Genomic DNA, 27,925 nt, shown 5'->3' on the forward strand with positions numbered 1-27,925 from the left:
AACTTAACGTTCTCAACTTTGAAGCATAGTTAAATAATTTCTAAAAGGTTACAATAAGAACATGTAGTTATCAATAATGCTACTCTTAAAGCCAGACACATAATGATGGCATGAAGTTTTTCACCCATAAGATGGCACTTGAAATAGTTTGCAGAAATACTTGAAAACAATTTGCCAAGCAAACTCACACATTACGGGTTTTTTTTTTAAAAAAAAAACCTGAAGCAGAACAATAGAGAAATTATGCTATAGTGACAAAAATGGACTTTTACAGAATGTTTAATTGGTTTCAAAGAGTACCTTTGAAAAACTGTGTTAAAAAAACCATAAATTAACAGAGATAACTGTATCAGAGATATTAACCACTTATAGTACCAGTTAATTTTTACTTGTAGCAGTGGTAAGTGTACAATACAAAGGGAAAGGACCATTTTTCAAGAGAAATAAAGAGTAGAAAGTATATAATTTGGAGGAAAAATAAGAAATATTAGGACCAATGAAATAGAAATGCTTAAGAGGCTATTGAAAAATATAAGGCAGTCCATTAAGCTCAGAATATATCCGAGAAATTGTTTATTATGCAAATCACAAATGTACAAGCCTGATTGAATCCCACTTCACCACAGGAGTTATGCTTTTTGTTACAGGAAGGTATAACTTAAGTGTCATTTCTAAGATTTCCAGTAATGGTAGCAAAAAATGTTTCCAGTTTGAATTTGGGAGTCTCTCTTCCTACACTAAGGTTCATAGGGAAAGAAAGATAAGGGAATTTATTTCTACTAAAAGCAATTAACATGTGTCTAAATCTCTAACTGATCCAATTTCTTATCATAGTTCTGCTTTGTTTTTTAACAATTCACCAAATTATAGATGGGTTAAAATCTAAATATTTTTACAATAATTTATCACTCATATTTTTAGATTTTAATATATACTGATACCCACATCTACAGGTAATCTATTGGATTTATAAATAACTAATGATTGACTGGTAGATCCAACAGTCCTGTTAAAGCACAAGTACAGATGGCTGTGAACATCCCTGCAGATTATGTTGTTACAGATGGTTGTATCTTATTAGCACTCTAATGGGCCTCTAACAGCAAAAAAAATCAATTAATCTATAAAGCACACTTTTAATAAATGACCATTCCATTCTCCACAAATATATTTGCATTTATTGCATCTCTAATTCAGTATTTTCCTTAAATATTTTCTCTTAAGAGTTTTTGTGTTTAAATTTTGTTATCACCTTGGGAATGATATTGCATGAGTTGTCTTGTGATAAAATCTAACAGATGTTTGAATTCAGGGTTCTTTAAATTCATCCTATATCCAATGCACATTATATCCAAGCTGTAACCGATAAGGAATTTAAATGGTTATAGTTCTGTGCTACACATTCTGATTAGTGCATATTTACCTTCATGTTAAACAGATGTACAGATATCTAGGAATTTGAACCAAGCCCCTTTTCTGGACAAAGAAAATCTTAAAGATGTGTACACAATGAATTTTATTTCATTATTTTAGGGATATGGAGGCCTATCTTCAGTCTGTGTATGATGGTGTCTTAGCATTTGTAAAATTAGTCTAAAATAGAACTTAAGCTTTTCTTCACAGTCAAATGGTATCATTGGTAAGTGGAAATGTTCTGCCCATACGATCGCATGCGGTTTCCTCCTCAGAGCAGCAAATCTGAATAAATTCCAGCTCTGCTAATGTACAAAAAATTGCTACAAATATAACTTTGCAATTGAACATTAGAAGCAAGTTCCCATTGAAAAGAAATTCTGCTTCATTTCACCTTCCAGCTACGTCCTGATTTCTTTTCTTTTATTAGATGCTAAGACAGTATTTTCTCTTTGTGCCTTCTTTTAACAATGAACACCCAGTGTTTGTACCTCAGACTTAGGAACTAGTGGTTTTTTTATGTTAATTTGGCCAAAATTAAATTAAATTTTAAATTGGCCAAGAAGAAAACTAACACAAACTAAGGATGAGAATTTGATACTGTTGGGATGCTCAGATTTTTTTGGGGGAAGCATATACCACCTCCCCTTTAACTGGGTAACCAGTGGGAGGGCTGACCTCTCACCCAGTATTTTTCGTCTAGGGAAACTAAAAAGAAAAATGGAAATTCACCAGTGTGCCACATTTGAAGATGTGCCACAGTTTTGAAAATGAACAAATGCTTTAGATGTAAAATGAGAATAATGATTGTTGTTGTTAGTTGCAAAATTGTGTCCGACCCATCACGACCCTATGGATAACATTCCTCCAAGCCTTCCTCTCCTCTACCATCTTCTGGAGTCCATTTAGGCTCACACCTACTGCTTCAGTGACTCCATCCAGCCACCTCATTCTCTGTCGTCCCATTCTTCTCTTGCCCTCAACCTCTCCCAGCATTAGGCACTTCTCCAGTGAATCCTTCCTTCTCATTACATGGCCAAAGTATTTGAGTTTCAACTTCAGGATCTGGCCTTCTAAAGAGCAGTCAGGGTTGATCTCCTCTCGCACTGACCGGTTTGATCACGATGCAGTCCAAGGGGCTCGCAGGAGTCTTTTCCAGCACCATAGTTCAAAGGCCTCAATTCTTTGGTGCTCAGCCTTTCTTATGGTCCAACTTTCACAGCCATACATTGCAACTGGGAAGACCATAGCCTTGACTATACGCACTTTTGTTGGCAGGGTGATGTCTCTGCTTTTTAATGTGCTATCTAGATTTGCCATGGCTTTCCTCCCCAGGAGCAAGCTTCTTTTAATTTCTTGGCTGCAGTCCCCGTCTGCGGTGATCTTGGAGTCCAGGAAAATAAAATCTGTCACTACCTCCATTTCTTCCCCATCTATTTCCCAGGAATTGAGAGGGCCGGATGCCATGATCTTGGTTTTCTTAATGTTTAGTTTCAACCCAACTTTTGCACTCTCCTTCTTCACTCGCAACAAGAGGCTCTTTAGTTCCTCTTCACTTTCTGCCATTAGAGTGGTATCATCTGCATATCTTAGGTTGTTGATATTTCTCCCGGCAATCTTAATTCCAACTTTTGATTCATCTAGCCCTGCCTTTCTCATGATGTGCTCTGCATATAAGTTAAACAGGCAGGGTGATAGTATACAGCCTTGCTGGACTTTCCCAATTTTGAACCAATCAGTGGTTCCGTGTCCAGTTCTCACTGTTGCTTCTTGACCCACATATAGGTTTCTCAAGAGACAAATAAGATGGTCTAGTACTCCCATTTCTTTAAGAACTTGCCAGTTTGTTGTGATCCACACAATCAAAGGCTTTAGCATAGTCAATGAAGCAGAAGTAGATGTTTTTCTGGAACTCCCTAGCTTTCTCCATGATCCAGCATATGTTGGCAATTTGATCTCTAGTTCCTCTGCCTCTTCGAAATCCTGCCTGTACTTCTGGTAGTTCTCGATCCACATACTTGGTGGAGCAGTGGGCTAATGCCTCCTTAAGTAACACCAGCTGCCTGCAATTAGTGCAGGTTCGCATCCCACCAGGCTCAAGGTTGACTCAGCCTTCCATCCTTCCGAGGTAGGTAAAATGAGGACCCAGATTGTTGGGGGCAATTAAGCTGACTTTGTAATAATGCCGCTTGGGGTGTGTGTGAAAGCCCTAATAAGCAGGCATATACATAGAATGAAGGCTACTGCTAAAGCTTGTAAGCCGCCCTGAGTCTTCGGAGAAGGGCGGGATATAAATGGAATTAAAATAAAAAAAATAAAATAAATACTGCTGGAGTCTAGCTTGCAATTTGATCTCTAGTTCCTCTGCCTCTTTGAAATCCTGCCTGTACTTCTGGTAGTTCTCGATCCACATACTGCTGAAGTCTAGCTTGTAGGATTTTAAGCATGACTTTACTAGCATGAGAAATGAGTGCAATGGTGCGATAGTTTGAACATTCTTTGGCACTGCCTTTCTTTGGAATTGGAATGTAAACTGATCTTTTCCAATCCTGTGGCCACTGTTGAGTTTTCCAAATTTGCTGGCAAATTGAGTGTAGCACTTTTACTGCACTGTCTTTTTTGAATAGCTCAGCTGGAATACTGTCACCTCCACTAGCTTTGTTGTGGCTCAGCTTTCCTAAGGCCCATTTCACTTCACATTCTAGAGTGTGTGGTTCAAGGTCAGTGACCACCTCATCATGGTTATCAGGGACGTTAAGCTTGTTCTTGTATAGTTCTTCTGTGTAATTTTGCCACCTCTTCTTAATCTCTTCTGCCTCTGTTAGGTCCCTGCCATTTTGGTCCTTTATCATGCCCATTTTTGCATGAAACGTTCCCTTCATCTCTCCAATTTTCTTGAAGAGATCTCTAGTCCTCCCTATTTTATTGTTTTCTTCTATTTCTTTGCACTGTTCATTTAAGAAGGCATTCTTATTTCTTCTAGCTATTCTCTGCATTCAATTGGGTGTATCTTTCTTTTTCTCCCTTGCCTTTCGCTTTCCTCCTTTCCTCAGCTATTTGCAAAGCTTCTTCAGACAGCCATTTTGCTTTCTTGCATTTCTTTTTCTTTGGGATGGTTGTAGTTACTACTTCTTCTACAATGTTGCGAACCTCTGTCCATAGTTCTTCAAGCACTCTGTCTATCAGATCTAATTCCTTAAATCTATTTGTCACCTCTATTGTATATTCGTCAGGGATATGATTTAGTTCATACCTGAGTGGCCTAGTGCTTTTCCCTACTTTCTTCAGTTTAAGCCTAAATTTTGCAACGAGAAGCTCAGGGTCTGAGCCACAGTCAGCTCCTGGTCTTGTTTTTACTGACTGTATAGAGCTTCTCCATCTTTGGCTGCAGAGCATATAGTCAATCTGATTTCTGTGTTGACCGTCTGGTGATGTCCATGTGTAGAGCCGTCTCTTGGGTTGTTGGAAAAGAGTGTTTGCTATCACCATCGTATTCTCTTGACAAAATTCTATCAGCCTGTGCCCTGCTTCATTTTGTAGTCCCAAGGCCAAATTTGTCTGTTATTCCGCTTATCTTTTGGCTTCTACTTTAGCATTCCAATCCCCCATGATGATAAGGACATCATTTATTGGTGTTAGTTCTATAAGGTGCTGTAGGGCTTCATAGAACTGGTCAATTTCATCCTCTTCAGCACCGGTGGTTGGGGCATAAACTTGGACTACTGTGATATTGAATGGTTTGCCTTGGATTCGAACTGAGATCATTCTGTCATTTTGAGGATTGTATCCCAGTATTGCTTTTCTTACTCTTTTATTGACTATGAAGGCTACTCCATTTCTTCTGAGGGATTCTTGCCCGCAGTAGTATACCTGATGGTTATCTGAATTAAATTCACCCATTCCTGTCCATTTTAGCTCGCTGATTCCTAAGATGTCGATGTTCAGTCTTGTCATCTCTTGTTTGACCACGTCCAGCTTTCCTTGATTCATGGATCTTACATTCCAGATTCCTATGGAGAAAAAATCTTTACAGTATCAGACTTTCCTTTCACCACTAGATACATCCACAGCTAAGCGTCCTTTTGGCTTTGGCCCAGTCGCTTCATTCTTTTTGGCGCTACTAGTACTAGCCCTCTGCTCTTCCCCAGTAGCATATTGGATGCCTTCCGACCTGAGCGGCTCAACTTCCAGCGTCATATCTTTTTTGCTTTTGGCACTGTCCATGGGGTTTTCATGGCAAAGATACTGGAGTGGGTTGCCATTTCCTTCTCCAGTGGATCACGTCTTGTCAGAACTCTCTGCTATGACCTGTCTGTCTTGGGTGGCCCTCCACAGCATAGCTCATAGCTTCATTGAATTACGCAAGCTCCTTCACCAGACAAGGCAGTAATCCATGAAGGGGGAGAATAATGACAGATGACTGAATTTTTGCAACAAAAAATGAATATTTTTTAAAAGAATATTTTAGATTAGAACATTAGTTTTGCTCACAGGACACTGATGCAGATAGTGCATTTTTTATTTATTTATATTTGAAATATAATTTGCAAATATCAAACTATTTTTTTAGCACCAGGATTTTATGAAGAAACAGCACTGAATAAACAAACATAGCTTTAAAAAAGCAGTTATTCTTTACAGTTAGCATTAAGGCTAAAGTTATACATGAGGCAAAATATGCCTATCCATAGCTGGAAGGCAAGATTGTCCGTGAAGCATGTTCAAATAACTGATTCTAAAGTCAACTTGCAAACACATCAGAGCAAGATGCCAGAATGAATAATTTTGACAACTGTTTGGAAGCGTCATTTTGGTTATGACTACTAGTTCAGATCTCATGATCTCCTAGTTTTTCTACAACTCTGTCAAACTAACAGAGCTATTATTTGTTCTGTCCTAGACAGCCATTTTTATGCACTGATTGGGACAATGACTTTCACTTTAGTAGCTGGATGTTAAGGCAGGAGTAGATCTGCTTTTTATTCAATATTTTGACAAAACAGTCCTTTTCTCTTTATTTTCTAAAAAATACAAATCGATAACAATTAAAAAGTAAAAAATGACACTTTTACATTAAATGTCATAATTCTTTAGTTCCTTATTCCTGATATTCAGCTAAATTACACCTGTTGTGACACAACATAAGTTATCACCGAAGAGTTCCTTTTAAAAGAAATATTGAGATATATGATGAGATCCGACCTTCTATGGACAATTGAATTGGTCCTCTCATTCCAAAAAACAGGCAACACAAACCTAGAAACATGAATGTTTCTACATTTTAGGTCAGGATACTATAAATAATGCTAGTGGGGAAACAGAAGATTTAATTACTGTCAAAAGTAATTCATTCAATTAACTGAAGGTCATGAAGCACCTGGACCTTCTGTCAATTTTGGTTTGTATTATATATGAATATTAATAAGGATGTTCATATTGTAGAAACAGAAGATATTTTGCATATCATAATTCCAACATACTGCTTTTGAAAGGTTCATTACCTGAGGGATACTTGAAGCACTATTTAGAAATTCATGAAAGAATGCCATGGAACCAGGTCTAATTTATTTAAGGTTAAATTCCTTGCCATGCCTTGATGAGCACAGTACCATGATAAATGTACTTTCCCATCTGTTCTTGCTATTTAATTGAATAATTTGCAGAATTAAAAGTAAATAGTTGTTCTTTAACCAACAAATATATACTGCAGAGTTTAGTAATACTCAGGCCCTCTTTTCTTTTACTGAAAAGCCTACACTGAGGAAGCACTGTAGAAAAAGCATTGCATTAATACATCAATACACAAAGTACTGCTCTGAAAGGCTACAAAACACAAAAGTGTGAAATTGTTTTGTGTGAAAAAGATGCCTAAAGAATAAGTCTATCAAGTGCAGGTACTAAGCTAGAAATAACATCACATAGACAGAAAATGATGAAGTTTATTCTTTGTCTGGGAACATGAATTCAAGATTTAAATGATTTCAATCCTGCATATTTGTATTTCCCATCAGTAAATCAAGAGGAAACAAAGGTCCAAGTGAACTTAACTAGACCGAAGTAGCTTTCTAGGACATGCTTCAGGCTTAGATGAGGAAATTTCTGATCCTTTCCCACAGAAGACCCAATGACTTCAATATTTTGTGAAGAAAAACATTCCAATACTTAAATAAACAATTTTACAGACAAAAGAAAGACCAAAATTAAAGGACTTTCCCGCTTTTAAGTGGAGTATTACCATAAATGCTATTAAAATTTACATTCAAAGGGACATACAATTATTATTTTTATTTTATTTATTTAAGATACTGTAAATTATACAAAAGTAGTTATTAAGGTCTCTCAAGACATGGGTTAGGAGATGAGTTGCCCACATAAGTCTTTTAAATAAATAAAATAAATGAATAATAATAATAAAATTTTCCCTAACAATGTAATAATCTGCTTTATCTTCAGGTGCTTTTAAAGCTCAGTTGATTTCTCCTTAGGTATATGTCACACTGTCTTCTAGACAGGTCTTCTATAGACTAAAAACTACATAGCCTAGATTCTTCCATTTTTTATTCATTTATCAAATAATAAATTGTTCATGTAATTTAAAATATAGTAAAAATATTTACATTTTTTAAAATATTTCATTTAAAATGATTTCAAAGTACTTTTTAAAAATATACAAATATATTTATGTACAAATATTTATATTTAAATATAATGAAAATGGGAGAGTGAAAAATAATGGATTAGACAAATATACATAAAAAGAATAAAGCACTCAAAGTAGCTGTAAAGTACATTCACTGTGGGAAAGAAGCAAGTTGCATTTAAGTAACATGGTGTTATAAGCTCTCAGTTAACTTTTCCAGCTGTTGGCATAATCGCATGGCTCTTTATGTGTAGAAGAGCAAACAGTTTGTTCTCTTTAAATCTCTCCTCAATCTCTCTGCTCTGTTGGTGGGGAAAAGGTTTGGCAAAGGAGAGATGTCTACAGAAATTGCTTGCTTCCCTTTCCCCTCCCCACACCCACAAGAGGGGAGAGATGGAAGAGAATGAGATTTCAAGAGAATACTGTCAGCAGGTTGCCCCAAGTTGCCAGTATGATCTCACTTCCTTCAAGAATAGCAAATAGCTTACTTTTTTGCAATCCCTGTCTTCAATATCTTTGCCCTGCAAGAAGGAAAAGAAAGAACTGCAGATCAGACACAGGATATGTGCTGACGATAATGACGAGCAGGGATGCAGCAAGTATTGCAACTGGTTGTAGAGGGGCCATAATGTTATTTTTAAGCACTGTAATAACTCTGAAAACTTGCTAAATGAATGGTCAGTAAGTGAGGATTACCTGTCATAACTTCAGAACAAGTGACATTCATCATGCCTGTTTAGAAAGGACAGGAATATAAAACACTTAGCAACATCCAAAGAAGCACCTTAGGAAGTTACTAAAGGATGTTGAGAGTGACAGACTTGCTTAGTAAGTTGAATTCAGAGATCAAACAGGAAAATATCAAACACAGATTGTTAACCTCCTTAAATCTGCCGAAAAAGCAACTAAGGTGGTAATGGTTGTATATCAACAAAGATGCAGCAAGACTGTGGTTGGAAAAGATGGGTGAATAGATCTATATTAAAAAGAGTGTGTGCAAATACTCAACCTAATTCTTTACATAAAGTTATGTTTAATATGCTACATAGAAGAATGGAACCATATTTGCAAAGAGAAATGCCAAATGTAGAGACAGATGTCAAAATAATCAAGAAACTTGAGATAATGTCAACCAGCATGTTTAGTGATTTTATATGGAAAACAAAAAACTGAAGGCAGGGTGTAATTTTATCTTCTTAGGTTCAAAAACAGATAATGAGAATAATAAGATGTTTTGTTAAAAGACGACTAACATCACAACAAGCCACTGAATAACTACCTAATTTGCATTGCTCACGATTCATTTCCAATGAAGGAATGCAATATGTAAGGTTTTTATATACAGGGGACGACTGACTTCATAAGATCCTTGCACTCCAGTATTCATAGAAAGTCCAGGGTGGGAGAGTGCTACAGCCACCATTTTGTGGTCAGTGGTTACCCTTTTTAGCATCTTGGATAGAAAAAAAAACGAGTGAATAATCCACAGTGATTTTTACAGAACAAACTGCATTCATCCCTTCTTTCTAACAGCCCTGTTTAACGGCTTCAATATCTTATTCCATTCCAGGGTGCCCTTGTACCCATACTGAGTTCCCTTAGAGGTAGTCTTCAACCTATGACTGGTCGCTTAGTGACTCTTTGAAGATATGACAAACTTTTAAAAAGCTACATATGGCCCCTCATCCAGGTTATGACTGCTATCCCACCTCCCCAGTCACTGGATTTTGGGAGATCACATTTATGACCAGTTGCAGCATTCTGCAGTCATATGACCACAATTTGCATTTTTTTTTGCTGTTTCCCAGCAAAATGGCAAAAAAATCCTATTGGATATGCTGGACCATATGGTTCATTTAATGGCCACAATGACCTGCTTTGCAATCATAAAATCAAGTCCAGTAGTCAAATTGGTGCTATGACTGCAATAACTTATAATCAAGATTCCGGGATCCATTGTGGTCATAAATTGAGGACTACCTGTACTAGGATTAATGCTCTCTCAGACTAACATCTTGAAAGAGTAACTGAAACTGTTTGTTAGTTGCTGAATCAGACTTGGATGTCTGCAGTGGACTTTTCCTATTTCTTACTCATACATTTCATTTTACCTTTATTACACAAAGACATTCAAAACCACAAAATATTCTCAACACAGCAAATTACACAACAGAGTAAAAACCTAATAATTACTATAAACAGTAAGACTGAATCTGAAAACAAACCAAAAATTTAAAAAGTGATACAAAACTAATTGACTCTGGGGCATACTTCTGTCAACCTGTGTAACTAAACAAAAATTTATTTTATTTTTATTTATTAGATTTATATACCGCCGTTCTCCCGAGGGACTCAGGGTGGTGTACAGGGAAATTAAAATATAACATACAAAAGCTAAAAATAGATTAAATTAAATTTAGCCCCAAACAAAATAAATTAAATTATGAAATTTAAAACCCCAATCCCTCAGTCCAGGCCGGCAAGCTCGAATAACCAGGTTTTCAGGTCACAGCGAAAAGAGCGAAGGTCGGGAGCCATCCGGAGCTCCACAGCTCTAAGAATTACGTTTTTCTTAACATTGATTATGAAAGTTAGATCCCAATCTAAATATTTCATGGAGAATTGATTAAAAGCAATAATCTAATTACATTATAGAAATTGCAAAAGAATCCTACACGATTTAGTAATTTTGGTGTTTCATAAATGATTCCAGATTAAGCATCTTTCAATTCAATAATAGAGATCGAAGTGATGAAAAGATGGGTTTTTACACATTCTCGCTATGTTTGCTTACTGATAATGATTCACTTTATGAAATAAAATTAATAAAGCTATGATATAAGACTGATAGTTTACTAAGTTATTTGACAGGAAAGTTCAGCAGCCATTCCATCAGACTGCACCAGAGTCTGTAGTTATGTTACGTGTGTGTCATGTATGTGTTCACTTTGAGAGTGTGCAACTAAATTTCATTTTTGATGTGTGCTGTTGTGCCTACAGTAAAAAAAAAGACAATAAAGCTAAGCTTATCTTATCTTATCTTCTTATCTTAAGCTATATGTTTAGCCTTTACAGATAAAACACAGGATAGAAATACTGGAAATAAATGGATAAAATGAAATCATTAATAAAAAGGGCACGTTCTGGTAATTACATCTGAAGTATTAGCCAGTAATATTTAAGTAAATTTTACTTAATTTACTCATGCTCAGTCATTAATGTAACTATATAATTAATATCAATCATGTTATATTTAATGCTGTTATTAACTACCATAATTAACTATTAATAATTTATGTTCTGTCATTTTACCATAATTTGAATCATTTGACATTAATATTTAAATATGAAGGAAAGGAGATTACAGTACATATTGCGAGCAGCTTCCCTCTCAGGGTTTTGTATTTGGCAGACAGGGAATATTAGAAATTGGATTTGTGAAAAAAGGCTGTATCAGTCTTTATATGTCATATATGACTGAGGCCTCCTATGGAAACTACTTAAAACACACATACTCTTATAAATAGACACACACATATAATGCAAGCTGAATTATCTTTAGGTATTTTTGTTCTTCCAGCTATCAAACCTGTTTGTAACCACTCTCCCAGCCTTTAATACCTTCTGACCAGGCAGTCTATGCTGTCATGTCCCAATGAGCTCTACCTTCTAGAACAGAGGTCCCTAACCTCTGGTCTGTGGACCAGCACCGGTCCACAGCATGCCAGCAGCCGGGCTACACAAACAAGGAAAGCCCCATCTGAAGGATGCAGGTAGCACACACGCCCCCCTCCAGTCTGTGGAAAAACCTTTCTCCACAGAACAAGTCCATGGTGCCCAAAAGGTTGGGGACCGCTGTTCTAGAACACTGGTCAAACTGTAACACTGGCTTATTCTTTCAAAAGCTAAAGTACAATAAACTATCAAGGAGACATATTCTGGGCCACAGAGGAATCACAGCACTTCTGTGATTCAAAAGTTAGCTACATTCACAGTATTTCACTCAAAGTAATGCAAATGAATAAGTTAACTATAATATATGGACAATTCAATGTGTTATTAAGGATGTTATGCTCCAGGATTAGCAAAAAGACACAAAGTTCCTAACTTTCAGTGTTTGAATTGTTAGATAAACTGTAAGAATCTGAATGTTATTTTAAAATTATTTAAACCGCATAAATAAAGAATACAGTGCCTAAGCAGAATGTCAGACAATTCCTCAAAAAATTGTGGTAATATGCTAGCATCATAATTTGTTACACAGAAAGGTTTTAAAGAATTGGAAAAAGGAACTTCCAATGAGACATAGTAGTCTAAGCTAATTATTACAAATGTGATTGAGCCGCATAATAAATATTATAAACAAGTGATAATGTAAATAAAGGGAGCCATTTAAGAAAAATCAAGAAAAAATATCAAATACACCTGAGAAGTCTTGCAATAATACTAACCAGAACTGAAATCTCAAAATGTGTGCTCATACATGACATGGGATTTCTATTCAAGCATCTCCTGTAACACTACGAGGGACCAGGGTGCAGTTCAGGCAGAACATATAGCAAAAAATATTTGACTGGCCTTGGACATAAGCACCAAATTATTGTACAGGGATTATCAAGAAACACCATAACCAGTAAAAGAATAGTCTGATACTATTCATGTGAAGCACCATACCTGAATAAATTAAATATTGCTGGCCAAAATAATCTTTTGTGCAGTCTGTATCACAGATTCTGTACATGTTCAGACTGGAATACTAGCTGGCGTGAACATTTTATGGATATTCAGTAAAAACTGGGAGTTCTCCTAGAGAAGCTGACACCATAAAAGCTTCTAACTTTTAAATGTCAGCTTGAAAAAGTTTTGGCAAACACTGCAAATGTTAGCTGAGCAGTCTCATCACTCAGCATGAGGATTGTGTGGTATTTAATAAATCAAGCACTTACACATGCTTTCATTGCCCGAACAGAGCACTTACCTTTAGAACCTATAATCTGCAAAGCCTGAGATAAGGCTGCCCACAGTGACTTGTATATATTAATTGGGGGGGGAGGGAGAGAGAACAGGAGCTCAGATAATGGGTTATATGCTTTTGGAATGGGGATTTACTAAAGGAGACATGCTGCAGACAAGAACAAACAGATGTTTTTGACACAGGTACCTAATTAAGAAAGCTTTTCAGATAGAGATCCAAATGATTCCGAAAATGACAGTGTTAAGAAAATGATTACAAAATATTTTGAATTTCATGAGAAAGGCATAGGGCCAATTCCATGCTAAATCACAGAAACTCAACAAATGGTAATTTGCTGGATCCTCTTTCTCAATCTCAACTAACACATAGGACTGTTGAGTAGAGAATATGTTATCTTAAATGTCTGGATGTAGGGCAGATATGAATTTAACAAGTAAGTACAAATAAAAAGGGCCTTGAAATAAGTAAGATCTTCTTTGAGATTCTACAGTAACAATAAAATATGTTCATATATTCCAGTTAAGCTACTGGGGACTTATTTTAAAGACTAAAACACAGTTCCTGGTTAACATGTGACAAGTTAGAAATCTGCAAAAATAGGACACAGTTTTGTTGTTTCTCTTCCCAAGAAAGATCAGAAAACACAAGCATGAGATTTTGTGGAAGTTACACACTTTCACATTTAGTAATTCAAACTCAGCCATGAAAGCATGATAGAATCTACTATTTTAAAAATGACAACAGTACAAAATCAGATTATTTTAGTTGTCCATTAAATACTTAAGATATAGTTACTATACTTAAGATATAGTTACTTCAGTCTTATTTGGCTCAGTCTCCTCGAACAGAAAGGTATGGGTTCAATCAAGCCATTATGAAGGCCGGAGAGAAATTTCTTTTGTTGTGTGTTTGATATATATATATCTTAGTGAACTTTAGATGACTGGGTCTGAATGATATGTTGAATTATTGCTAAGGGATGAAATATGAGAAGAAGCAATTTTTAAATTGAAGTTTTAGTGAAGGTGTTATCTACTTCTCTGGGGGAAGGAGGAAGTCATCCCTTATATATCTTTCCTTTTTTCATTTTTTTCTACCTTTTACTTTTCTGTTTATATTTTCTTTAATTTTTACTCATTTTTATCTTTGTATTTGTAAGCTTTAATAAAATTACTGTTAAAAAAAGTCATTATGAAGACCAGAATAAAAAGAAAGTCTTGAAATTTAAGATTGACAAAAATATGATAAATAAATATCTATTTCCTTTGGACAAGTTTAAATATCTGGTTCTAGATGAACTGCACCCTAATGAATTTGATGATGGCCTGGCTGGACTTACATTATTTTTAAAAAATCTGAGAGCTGGTGAACTATCTGATGAACAGGAAACAAATGTCCCTAGTTTCCATTCATAGGGAGAAAAGGATCTTGGGAAATTCAGACGAGTCATTTTGATACTGATATTTAGTAAGTATACTGTAGAAAGATTACAATCTTGCCAGACTTATCTCATACTTCTTTAGTAGATTATGTAAATGCAATAAATATGTCTTCATTTAAGCAAAGCATCTGGCAAAGTAGTCCATAACGTTCTGGCTATTAAGAAATTTAAATATGGGCTGAATGAAATGACAACTTGGTAGGTAGTTAGTAGAGGTATACAACATTTCAGATTCAAAAAAAAAAAAAAGAAGAGAGTGTTTCAGAGTACACATGGGTGTGAAACTGGCACATGCCTGCACTTCTAACTAAATGCATTTTCCCCAAACCGTGTGGTGGCTGAGGATAGTTTGCTTACAGCTAGCTTGCAAATAATATTCAACAAGTGTTTATCAATGATTTCTCATCAAACAGAAGTGGGGTAACAATGGGAGTAACATAAGGTTCAGGTTCAGTCCTGGAGTTCTACTCATCAACATTTTTATCAATTATTTATATATGAGTTGGAGGCAATGCTTAGGAAATCTGAGGATGATAATAATTGGATGAGACATCTACCACTATGTCTGAAATAAAAAATAAAATAAAAATAATCTTGACTAGACATGTCAAACTTGCGACGTCATGTGACATTGCACAACATATCAGAGCTTTTTTGCCATTGCCGGCAATGGGGTAGGCGTGGTTTTCCGATGATGCGTCTGGTTTGACACCCCTGGACTAGAGAAACATGCTGAAAACAATAAAATAGAATTTAACAGGTACAAATGCACTTAGGATATAAAAATCAAATTAGGGGATAAGACTAATATTCTGCTAAATAGGACTGTCTTCTTATCAGTAGAAAATAAAGGCTTATGGATCAAATACTTTCTTGTCACAAATACAGATAGTCCTTGACTTACCACAGTTTGTTTAGTGAACCTACAAAGTTACGACGACACTGAAAAAGGTGAACTATGACGGTTTTTCACACTTACGGCTGTTGTAGCATCCTCATGGTCATAGGATCAAAATTCAGATGCTTGGCAACTGGTTTATATTTATAATGGTTGCAGAGTCCCGGGGTTAATGATCCCCTTTTGTGACCTTCTGACAAGCAATGTCCCGGGGTCATCTGATCAGCTTTTGTGACCTTCTGACAAGCAAAGTCAATGGGGAAGCCAGATTCTCTTAACAACCTTGTTACTAACTTAATTGCAGTGATTCACTTAACAACTGTGGGAAGAAAGGTCATAAAATGGGGCAAAGGTCAATGAATCTTCCACTTAGTGACATAAATTTTGGGCTCAACTGTGGTGGTAACTTGTACCACAGAAAGTTCTACAATAAATTGATACTCTAATTGTTGATCATCAATGACATTATGAACAAAATAGCTTTTATCAGAGTAAATATTAAGGACAATATTAAGGAGAGATGTGCAAAACATCTGATGGGTTGTCCTGTGAAGAGTTCCTGTTCATAGCCATGAGGCAACAATGTCCTTCAGAAAGTTAAATGTTGGTGCTTAAGGAGCCTTTGTGGGTCCTTCGTAGAGAGTTCTTTTACTGGGACTGCCAGTGAAGCAAAGAGCCTATGGATGGACATGGGCAGCATTCGGAAAGGCTTAACTGCCTTAAAACTCTCAGGAGAGGCACTAGACTCCTTGGAATGCTTGGTACAACGCTACTAAATAGTTACAAACACAGCACTAGATCAAACGTTTAAAACTCAAAAGCCCCCGTGACAACATTTTTCTAATACAACACTATCTAAAATATCAATGGACACCTGGGAATACGCTTTATTATCTCATTTAATATATGCCTAAATCACCTTATTACATTAAAATGGATGCAATAGAATGCTAACGTATGTCACATGCATATCACTGTCAACTTTCTTTCTGAAGATTTTAGCTTTACTGATTTGGTTTGCTACAAAAACTGAATCTGGGGGGAAGCATGAGAGAAAATAAATTTATCTTCCAAGAAAAAATATTTTTAAATAGTAAGCATATAATGCTTTAGTATGTTTAGAATACATGTGTGACCTTCAGTTATTCAGCAAACAAATGACTTGCTGTCTTTGGATTCTGTTTTAAACAAATAAGTTATTGTCCTGCTGTAAAATAGCTACGGAGAATTAAATATTTTGCCCCTACTTGTATCTTAAAGTACTATTGTAATTACTCTATTGTGAAGATACATATCATAAAATTCAGAACAAGTACTAAGTGGTAATTCTGAGCGAGGTATCCCTCCAGAAAATAATATTAGTTCTTGGAAGCTAGTGGTCAACAACAGAGCTATAAATATCAGTATACCATAGAGGCTACTCAGTTTAGTGCGGCTAGAGTTTCTGTAGAACAAGAGTATGCTTCATTGGATGCACAGAGAGATAGAAAAAGTAGTAAATAACCATGGGTAGATTGAATCAAATCAGCAGAGAAAGGGTCCAAAAATGACCTATTTCTAGAACACTAAATGTAAAATGTATATAGAACTTGTACCAAAGGAAAAAGACAGCCCATGTGCCCAAAATTAATAATGAGCAAGGCCATCCCATATCAATTCCCTTTTAAAATATAATTGTTCTGTATATTTCATCACTGTTCCCACATTTGAAACATGGAGCATCTATATAGCAACTGCTGTTCTGAAACTTCTGTAGTTAAGTTATGACTTTCGTTTCCTGATACCAATCCAAATACAGGTTATTAGGGCCACTGTACCTGAAGGCAAAGAACTGCTTTGGGTGTAAAAACAAGCATACTAGATCATCTGGTTTTAACAAGTAGTGGAAAAAGACTCAAAGACCATTCCATAGTTATCCTCCAGAGGAACAATGAATCCCTTGGTCACATAAAGTGTTGCTTCTCTCAAGGAAATGAGTTGAAATTTTGAAGAAATTGACCAGGTCTTGAACTGCTAGGTAAATACCCACCTCTCCAATGCCAGTATATCAGGGTTCTATGTTTGCCTAATGTCTCCCACCTGTAGGAAATAAGGAGACTGAGTACCAACATGCTAATTCACTATATGCGGAGTTTATGGAGCTATACAAATGCCAAAGTGTGCAAATGCCAGTGTCCTATTACAGAGATGAAGAAAACTGAAACAAAAATTAGCAAAAAGTCATAACCCAGAACTAGTGGAGTATTACTGTCCTTTGAATCCAAAAAGTGTCAGGTCAAAAACATTATTCCATCAAACAAAAAGTACAGAAATCCCATCATGCATATACAGATAATCCTCAATTTATGACAACTGACCTCAAAATTTCTGTTGCTCAGCGAGGCAGTTAAGTGAATTTTGCCCCACTTTATAAGCTTTCTTGCCACAAGCAAATTACTGTAGTTGTTAAGTTAGTATAACACGGTTGTGAAGTGAATCTGGCTTTCCCATTGACTTTGCTTGTCAGAAGGTTGTAAAAGGTGGTCACATGACCCTGGAACACTGCAATCGTCATAAATATGAACCAGTTGCCAAGCATCTGAATTTTGGTCATGTGGCCATGGGGATGCTGCAACTGTCATAAGTGTGGAAAATGGTCATGTCATTTTTTCAGTGAACCTTCACTAAATTAACTGTTGTAAGTCGAGGATTACCTGTAAACCTAGCAGGTAGGAATGCAGAGGGGTGGCTTGAATGATAGTCTAGCTCAGGGGTGTGAAACTCGTAACGTCATGTGACATGTGATGACATATCACAACTTTTTTTCCATTGCCAGCAATCGGGCGGGTTTGGTTTTGCCATGACGCATCCGGCCCACAGGCCGGAAGTTTGTAACCCCTGGTCTAGCTTATTAACAAGTTGAAGCAGAATCATATGACAGCCTGGAAAAATTAATTCAAGATCCCAGAAGATGGCTCATGCATTACTAAAAAAATCAATAAGAAACCCTGTACCCTTTCTAACAAAAGTACTAAATTTCACTCAGTGTACTATTACCAGTATTCAGTGCAACCGTCCTTTCAAGAGATTAATTGCTGGATTCAACTTGAGCTCTGATCAGTGGAAAAGAAACAGGCCTCTGGAGAAATTATCTTGAATACAACTAGTTGAAAGACAATTTGTTGTATTGGTTAAAGGGGGGCCAGGTTAGAAACCAGGGCCATGAATTCTAGTCCTACCTTAGGAACAAAGCCAGCTTGGGTCCCAGTAACTTTGGGTCATTCATCCCTTCTCATATAATTTCAATCCATTATTGAAAATGCCCTAAAACTGCATGGAACTATCAAGGCTGCTGCCAGGAGTTAAAACCGATTTGAAGGCAGTTTTAAGCACACACAAGAGTTGATATTATTATGCTAGATCCACTATTCACTTAGTAAGACTGGGTTGTGGGTGTAAGGACAGATGTCTGACATACATTGTAGGTCAGAGATAAGCAGATAATACCTTATATCAAAAAGCAACAGGTAAACACCTTAAGGGAAAGCCAAAGCCTTATAGGGGGCAGAACATAGCAGCCTTCTCCATTAGCTGTTGCCTTTTCAAGAAAATTATTAACTGTTTTTTCATTGGTTAGTAGGAAGATGAAGAGTTGTAGGCAGATGAAACCATAACCTTTAACAAACTAAGTGGACAGTTACCGGTATTTTAAGCCATATAGATGGGGAAAGCTATCCAATCACATGCCAGTCATGTGAATATGGTATAGTTCTCTTTCAAAATGCGTTTTGTGATCAGTTTCTATACTCTACTGAATTTTCATGCTCCACTGTAGCCATTTAACATGCAAGTTAAATAACCTCTTAAGCTATAAGACTAGTTTTCTAACATTTTTTCCTCAGTTTTTATCTTTGACCTCGGACAGGAGAAGGTATTATGAATTTGGAAATTCATAACTACCCCATTTTAACATTAACAAAAAATTAAGCAAAATTTTCAAGATATACAACAGCAAAGTCCTTTTAACATTTAAAGTCCTATATAATTCGTGAATTTATCAACTTATTTTTGTTTCAAAGGAAACAAACAACCTGCAAGTCCCCACTTTTCCCTCAGTCAAACCATTATATTTATATCTTGACCTATAAACACAAATGGATCATATACACATCATCCTTCCACTCCCGCAATTACAAGACAATGCACAACAAATGCTGTTTCATCATGTTGGAAGCACAGTAGATTATCAAGAACTTCCAAAGCAGCAACTGCCTTAAAAAGATAATTATCCAGCCATGCCTTAAAGACAAAAGGAGTCTCCTTTTAAATGCACCTTAGATACAGTTCATTTGAACATACCAGCCATTTGTAAATGACACCAAATTTCTCAGCAAATTTCTCAGCAAGTACTTAGCTAACCTTTAGAAAAAAACTAAGCAAGTTGTACCTGTGTAAATACTTGGATGGGACACCACTGGGAAATCAAAGAGCAATAGGTTAGTTTTGAAGCTGGGGCGGAAAAAAACCAGAAGATGCCAGTGAAAACATGGACACCAAGAATGAGGCTCAGTTTGAAGACTTTATATTTGCAAAAGTAGCAACTAGAGAGAGGATAGTTGCAGTTGCTTTCTACTGCTAATCATCCTACAACTCTACAGACAAAGGCAACATGTCCATTCATTTCTCGCAGAAGCTCTCAGAACCAAAAGCCATCTTTTGAGAAAGAGAAGCAGCAGACAATGAAATGTTATTATCTTGCTTACTGCAGGTGTTGTGCTTGTCTCAGCATCTTTGTCTCTTCACAATCAACTACTGTGTAATGAAAAACAGGAGCCCTCTCTGCTCCTGGGGATGACAGTATCTCCGAAGTCTTCCTGTGCACCACCATTTCCGTCATACCTTCCCTTCTCTACAATTACAAGTTCTTTTACTGACCGTTCAAAGGCACAACACTACTGAAAAAAGTGACTTATGATCATTTTTCACACATACAATCATTGCAGCATCCTCATAGTCATATCATCAAAATTTGGGTGCTTGGCAACTGATTCATACTTATTTTAAAGTTGCAGTGTCCCAGGGTCATGTGATCACCTTTTCAACCAAGCAAAGCCAATGGGGAAGCCAGATTCACTTAGCCACCATGTTACTAACTTAACAACTGTAATGATTCACTTAACAACTGTGGCTAGAAAGGTCACAAAATAGGGCAAACTCTCTTAACACGTGTCACTTAATATAAATTTGGGGTTCAATTGTGGTCATAAGTTGAGGACTACCTGTATTGTATGTTTTAGATTATGTTTTAGATGCCCTGTAGGCAGGGACCATCTGGTTTTATTCTTTTGGTAGACTTTTAAGCTAAAGAACAAGGTATAGGGCACTAGATACAGATCAGCATGCACCTATCTCTCCATATCCATCCATTCAGGATTATTTCACGCGTTGTCTAGACAGGCAAATCTGGTGAAGAGTCAAATAGAATTTAGAAGTTTTTAAAGGTTTTGTTAGATAGCATGAAGGTACCTTTGGCAATAATCCTGAAAACTGACTGACAATAGTAGATCAAACAAGAAACTACTTTGCTGTACTGTCAAATGATTAATTGAACCAAATTTAGAATATGTACTGTATCGTGGAAAGAAAACAAGCAATAACTAAAAATGATCAGGCTGCCAAAAATAATTACTGAAAATACTTATACAGAAGTGAATCGATATTTCTTTCTTAATGACCTCTCAACTTTATACTTCATTTCCAATCATAAATCATTTTATTAAAAAGCAGGCCATAATTACTTGAAACATTATTACAGATCTTGTTTAAAATTCAAATATAAATAGATGAAGATATTATTGATCTAGTTTCCAAATGATTGGGAATGCATTTGGACAACAACCAAGAGCCTTGGTGGAGCAGTGGGCTAATGCCTCCTTAAGTAACACCAGCTCCCTGCAATTAGTGCAGGTTCGCATCCCACCAGGCTCAAGGTTGACTCAGCCTTCCATCCTTCCGAGGTAGGTAAAATGAGGACCCAGATTGTTGGGGGCAATTAAGCTGACTTTGTAATAATGCCGCTTGGGGTGTGTGTGAAAGCCCTAATAAGCAGGCATATACATAGAATGAAGGCTACTGCTAAGCTTGTAAGCCGCCCTGAGTCTTCGGAGAAGGGCGGGATATAAATGTAATAAAAATAAAAATAAAAAAATAAAACAAGCCAAGATGGGAAATAATGAAATGAGACAGGGAGCAAAATTCACATATTAAAAAAACACCTAAATGCTATAAAGAATAATTAGTCATCTCTATCACAATCAGACTTTCATGTATAAGACAGAGGTTAATTGACTGAGCTTCATGATCCATTTTCATTATATAATTCCTGGACCTAACAGGGCATTTATTTTTTTAAAAAAAGTAGCTGTAACACTTTCCTATACTGTTTTCTGTTACCAAATAATTTATCTATAAAGGCATAGCACTTTGCAAACACTAAAAAATATATAACTTTGAAAATACCTCCTGTTTTTCTATTATTTAGTCCACTTTTCTCTCTTTACTGAGTTCAAAGAACCATTCTTCTCCTGTTACCAGGTAAAAAATTATCATGCCAAAATGCTAAAAATTCTCTTTTGCTGCCTTTTTGTCATGACAAGACACCACCTTTGCTTACGTATGTCCTAATGAAACAGACTCTTTTCAGAATTTCATATCCAACCACAGGTTTGTTGGTAAATCTACTGCATTTTAGGATTACTGCATTTTAGGATTACAGGGTTTCAACCTGAAAGTGAAAATCTGAAAAATCCCTGGATTTTTGTTAGTTACAGCAGTACGTGTGGAAAGTATAATATAGGGATAAGCAATTGTTCTTTAGCTTTAAGGTCCGCACAGTAATTTTGCTTTCATGTCTCACAAAACAATTAGTTGGGGGGAGGGGCATTTGAGTAATTCTGACCTTTATACTGCTTGTAGTCCCTGTAAAGCACAACTACACACATTAGAATTTAATTCTGAATAAAACAAAGATTTCTAAAGATACTTTAAAAACATAAAATGTTTTGCATGTATATAAGTACCACTTTAAAACTGAGAAATTAATATGCTTAAAGAGATGTGTATATTGTATGAATCCAGTCTTGTAATGATTTATTTAAATGTTTTCAAGAGTAAAATATTTCTATTGAACTATTAATGGAACAATTCAAATGCAAAGTATTTCACAACCTAAGATTTATAATACTTCAACTTTGCATGTTCTAGCAAAGAGGAAGTGGTGATATAATTTTTTTAAAAAAAGACAGACACAAACTAAAGGGGGAAAAATAGATCACTGCAAGTTTTGAAAAATAACAACCCTATCAGAAATGTTCAAACCTAGTAAATCATGGAAATTAAGCTGAAGCTAGCAAAAACGTCTTACTTTATAATTTAAAAATGTAAACAAAACATACGTTTGTAGAGGCATTTATAAAGAAATGGCCATTAACATAATCAATTGTTATTACATAGATAAAAACTATACTAGCAAAACAAATCTTTGATCAAATTCTAGTATTAATATATAGTACTATTATGGCACTTTGCAGAGAAACAATGGTGAAAAGTCAGTTAAAATCTAAAATCTGTGAGACAAGAGGAAGTTAAAAACAAACAGGACTTTTACTGTGTAGCAGCTGGCATAAGTAAAGACTTTATGGTGGTTATATTAGAGGCAGAAAGCTCAGAGATTAAATATTATTGAGATGAATAGTTTCAATGGAACAGAATAGAGGTGAGAGGGCTCAAAAGTGAAAATGTAAGGGTAGTATCATGCCCTTTGAGTTGAAATTAAACCAAGATTAAGGTTAATGTTTACATTTCTAATATACTAGCTGAGCTACCTGGAGGAGCATGCTAATAAAGCTACCAAGTTGGGCATAAATGTGTGGGATCTTGTGCTGGCCTTAGAGATAAACCAGAACATGGCATCCCTGAAAAACAGCATGAGTTACTTTTATACTGCCAACAACCGTGTATTTTATGCCTAACATAGGGCCAAAAATGAGGGCACAATGAGAACTGACTCAGCAACAGAAAAAGCTGAGGCTATCCCTACCTCCATTTACCAAAAATGTATAATGCATCATTAACATTTAAAGGCAACTTTGTTGGACTGCAATTAACAGAGAAGGCTTTTATGTCTCCAGTGTTCTTCCTGAGGACTCTTAGGCCATATTAAGAATTTATCCAGCATTCTCTAGCATTCTACCTCTCCTGGAAAGATTAATTTGAATAATCATCATTTACTCTTATTACAGGAAGATTAGGTCCTGTTACCATGTAAAAATAGTAAAGTCACAAGCACAACACATGGTGATTTCACAGAAACATCCATGTTTTGGGGGGAAGGGAGCAATATGAAAATGCCACTGCCTTCTTCCATTATATTTTATTCCAACATAAAACAACTGTAATCTACCAAAAACTATGGCTCCATTTCAAAGAACCATTTTTTGCCTGGGTGTATGCATATTTAATGGGACGTGGTGACTCAGTGGGTTAGGACGCTGAGCTTGTCGATCAGAAGGTCGGCAGTTTGGCGGGTCGAATCCCGAGTGCCGCGTAACAGAGTGAGCGCCTGTTACTCGTCCCAGCTTCTGCCAACCTAGCAGTTCGAAAGCACGTAAAAATGCAAGTAGAAAAATAGGGACCACTACGGTGGGAAGGTAACAGCATTCCGTGCACCTTTGGCATCTAGTCATGCCGGCCACATGACCACGGAGACGTCCTCGGACAAGAGTGGCTCTTCGGCTTTGAAATGGAGATGAGCACCGGCCCCTAGAGTCGGAAACGACTAGCACGCATGTGCGGGGGAACCTTTACCTTATGCATATTTAATAATATGATAAATGCAGTACATATCTCCAATCTCTAAGCAAGTACTGGGGAATAAAATATCCCAATCAATATAGTGGACAGAATAATAAGCATGCACCACAGTGTGATATAGTCAACATTTCTTCCCAACTATGGCTCATAACTATTTAATCAATATATAATCAGTACTCAATGAACTCTGAAATCAATCATCCACATTTTTTGTAATTAAAAAAGCCTTCATTAAAATATGCACTCACTATTTAGAAATAATTTGAATTTAAAATACTGAAGCTGGTGTTCTTTTAAACTAGAGCAATGAGTCCATGTTATTTCACTATCTTTAATATGACTGCATTTATTTATTGGACTTATAATGCACTTTATTTCCAGAAACTCAATTCTTCCAATGTTTCCATACAACAATCCTGGAAGGTAGGTGGAACTGACAAAGTTTAACAACATGCTTCTATAGCTAAGGGTGGTCTTGCAGCAGAGTCTTTCTGATCATGACTTAAATATATTTTTTAAAGCAGAACACTGATTTCAAACCATATAAATCTCAAAACCTTCTAGCAGATGGACCACTGTCAAAATAAAACCTACTATATCACAATGAAATCAACAGCATCAGGCAAAAATTATCATAGAAAGGCAGTATATAGTAAAACTAAAGTTTATTAATTTTAATAAATTTCAATATCAGTGAAGGTACTTAAGACTAGGTTACTACAAATATGAAAGGCTGAAGAGGATTAAAGTTGATCAGAAAAATATTTTTTTTAAAAAAAAATACATGTGGACATAAACAACATCTTGCACATTGTTATCAATTATGGCCTAATTCACTATTGAATTTTTTGAAGAGGTTTGTAAAAAAAATGTCTTAAGAAATTTAAAACATTATGCCCAAAGCAACATTTCTCTGTTCTTCTGGTAACACTCTGAAGGAGGGCAGAAACATTATTCCCTACATGCATAGAAGCCCTGGTTGCTATCTGCTGCTAGCAGTGCGGCATTACAGAGCAGGTACCGCACCCTCTCTTATAACAGAAAATAAAGTAAAGCTACCATTGATTCTTGAGGCCAAAAAAATACTACTGTAGTGCTGAACAACCTGTTAAAGCACTAGCTAACTAGCTTTTCCGCTGTGCTATTATTACACTCGGGCAAAACGAAGCAGTTTTTTAAATATCCTCCCAAAAGTATCAAGAAGGGTTGAGATAAATTTCCACCAAATATAAACATCACAGTATCCAAAGATTCTCACTTTCTTCCAATTTATCAGACTGAAATTCCTATTAAGGGCATCAATGCCATGACACCGTACCCATATATAACGGGGAGAAGCATATCCTGTGCTCTCACGTGCCTTAAATCCATAAGAAAATGCCAAAATACTAATTTAGTTCTTAGACGCTATCTATTGTAGGAGAGCAATAAGAAAAGCTCTCAATCATCATTGGGAAACCACACAGGCCACTGTTCACCCTTACTTAACGTTCAAAGATTTACAGTTTTAACCATCTATTAATGAGGCTTTGCTTGCTGCAAAAATGGCAGAGACGGAAATATTTCCTCTGCTTTACCACCGCGAGGGCCCTTCTTGCTTCCATCCCTAAGACTGCCTAGTTGAGCAGCAGTGCAACCCACCCACCCCCATCAACCAAACCCTTCAAAAACACAAAATAATCTAGTGTTTTCCTGGGGTGGTTCGATGCTTTTTCGCGACTTCTCTCCTGGCTACCGCCTTTTCTCTTTCGGCGCCGCTCCTTTCCTTTGGAAAGCAGAGCAGCGCCGGAGGGGGTAAAAACCCGCATTTATATTAAAATCAATTGAAACACAGGGGAAAACGTACATCGGCCCCTGGCGTGGATCCCAAAAGGCGTAGGTCTCTCTCACACACACACGCACTGGTGCAGTTACACACAGACATGCAGGAAGGCCTTTTGCACTTTTATCACCCAGGGCTTGGTTTTCTTCCTCCTCGGAAGAGCACTTTCTGTTTTCACGTGCCCGAGCCTCGCAGCCACGCCGCCGCCGCCGCCCCCACCCCCTTCGTTAACCGCCCGGCGCTGTCCCCGATCGCCTTCGGCTGCTTGGAAGACGGCGAGTGTGCCCGTCCACCAGCGCCTTCTCACGGCTGCAAACTGAGACGGGAAGACCGGGCACGGGATGTCGGGGAGAGAACACGTCTACCTGGCCTCGCCGCCCCCTGGAGCAGCGACGCCCGAGCCGCGGGAAAGCCGAGCTTCGAGCCTGCTCTCCGCCTGCCCACTCGCTCACCTCCTGGCTCTCGCCCTCTTTTGTCTCGCTTCCTCTTTCGCCGTTTTCGGCACCGGCGCCGCTTCGCGCTTTCTCGCCCCTGCAGCTCGAAGAGCGAGTCCGCCTCCTGCTCGGTGGATGGCGAAGAGGCGGGCTGCTCCGAGGAGTCGGCGCGGGCTTGGAAGGCAGGCGCGGGGAATAAGGGGAGGCGACTCCGCCGCCGCCGCACCGCCCTCCGCTTCTTCCTGTCGCTTGGCGGTGCAGCGCCTTTTCCCGCTCCGCTGCTCGCCACCGGCTCCGTTCGGGCTGCTCGAGCGAAGCCGCCGAAGCCCGGACAATGAATGGCGAGCAAATGGATGCAAAAGCGCCGGCTGGCTGGCTGGTTGGTTCTCCCTGGAGCAACCAGGCCGGGCTGGAGAGCGGAGGAACCTCCTTAGTTAATCCGACCGGTGCCACAGAGCGAGTGCCCCGGGATGGGGTAGGAGAGGACGGCTTCAGAGTTGTGCAAATAAAGGGTTAACTTTAGATTTCCTGATGAGGTAGGCGGGTCAAAAAGCGAAGAGAACAAGCAAATTGGTTGCAAGGAGAAAGCCAGTTAACAAACGGTATGAGAGAGAGAGAGAGAGAGAGAGAGAGAGAGTGTATCTGTTTATAGTATACAGTGGTTGGTTGGATGTTTAAAGAGAAACTAGGTGTAACTATACACGTTAGTACAATGTTCAAAAGTTTTAACCTGTTTTAAAACGACTGGTCCTTTCGGCAAAGGAGAACCCGACGGTCATAATAAACCCATTTTCCCACGCTTCATCTACTGGGGCTTCACTGGAAGAGACTGTACAGGGGGGTGATCATTTCAATGCAAGCTTAGATCTATCGTGTTCAATTGACGGCAGTTTTATTTATTTATTTTTATTTTATTTTAATTCCATTTATATCCCGCCCTTCTCCGAATCTGGGTCCTCATTTTACCTACCTCGGAAGGATGGAAGGCTGAGTCAACCTTGAGCCTGGTGGGATGCGAACCTGCACTAATTGCAGGCAGCTGGTGTTACTTAAGGAGGCATTAGCCCACTGCTCCACCAAGGCTCTAAATTGCTTAGACTACTCTTTCCACCCACTTCCAAGAAACGCAGGCGTCACTTGCGATCAAATGAAGCCGGTTTTTGCCACAGTTGCTGTATTACAAAGCACGCGAGAAAGCTACAGAAGAAAGAACCTGGGCGTACGATCGACCGCGGAGGTCTCGGGAGGCGGAGGCAGATGGGGAAAATCAGCCGGAATGCTGTTAAATGACAGCGAGCTTAGAGGAAGTTAGATGACGTCTGCCTGACAAATTTAAATGGATTTATGGTTGTCATAGCTGTCCCTCTCCCAAAAGAATTCTGGGAATTGTAGTTTGAAGGAATCCTGGCAAGGAATGCTAATCAAAGCTTACAAGGGCGGACCTTGTATGGC

The 27,925-nt window shown here is 37.5% G+C and overlaps 1 protein-coding gene across 2 annotated transcripts in view; it reads right to left on the reverse strand.

Annotated features, from left to right (window-relative positions):
* CDC42SE2 (CDC42 small effector 2) overlaps nt 1-26,893 on the reverse strand; it is a 60,561-nt gene extending 33,668 nt beyond the window's left edge. Inside the window, exon 1 of one of the 2 annotated variants that reach the window (XM_083354663.1) lies at nt 26,492-26,893. The gene's annotated coding sequence lies outside the window, so the exon portion shown is untranslated. Of the gene's footprint in view, nt 1-26,135; nt 26,215-26,491 lie in introns of those variants that run through there. The other variant, XM_083354665.1, reaches the window with a different exon arrangement.
* Between the last annotated feature and the right edge of the window lie 1,032 nt (nt 26,894-27,925).

The sequence above is a fragment of the Vipera ursinii genome, assembly GCF_947247035.1.
Source record: "Vipera ursinii genome assembly, chromosome: 2".
NCBI classification, from domain to species: Eukaryota; Metazoa; Chordata; class Lepidosauria; order Squamata; family Viperidae; genus Vipera; species Vipera ursinii.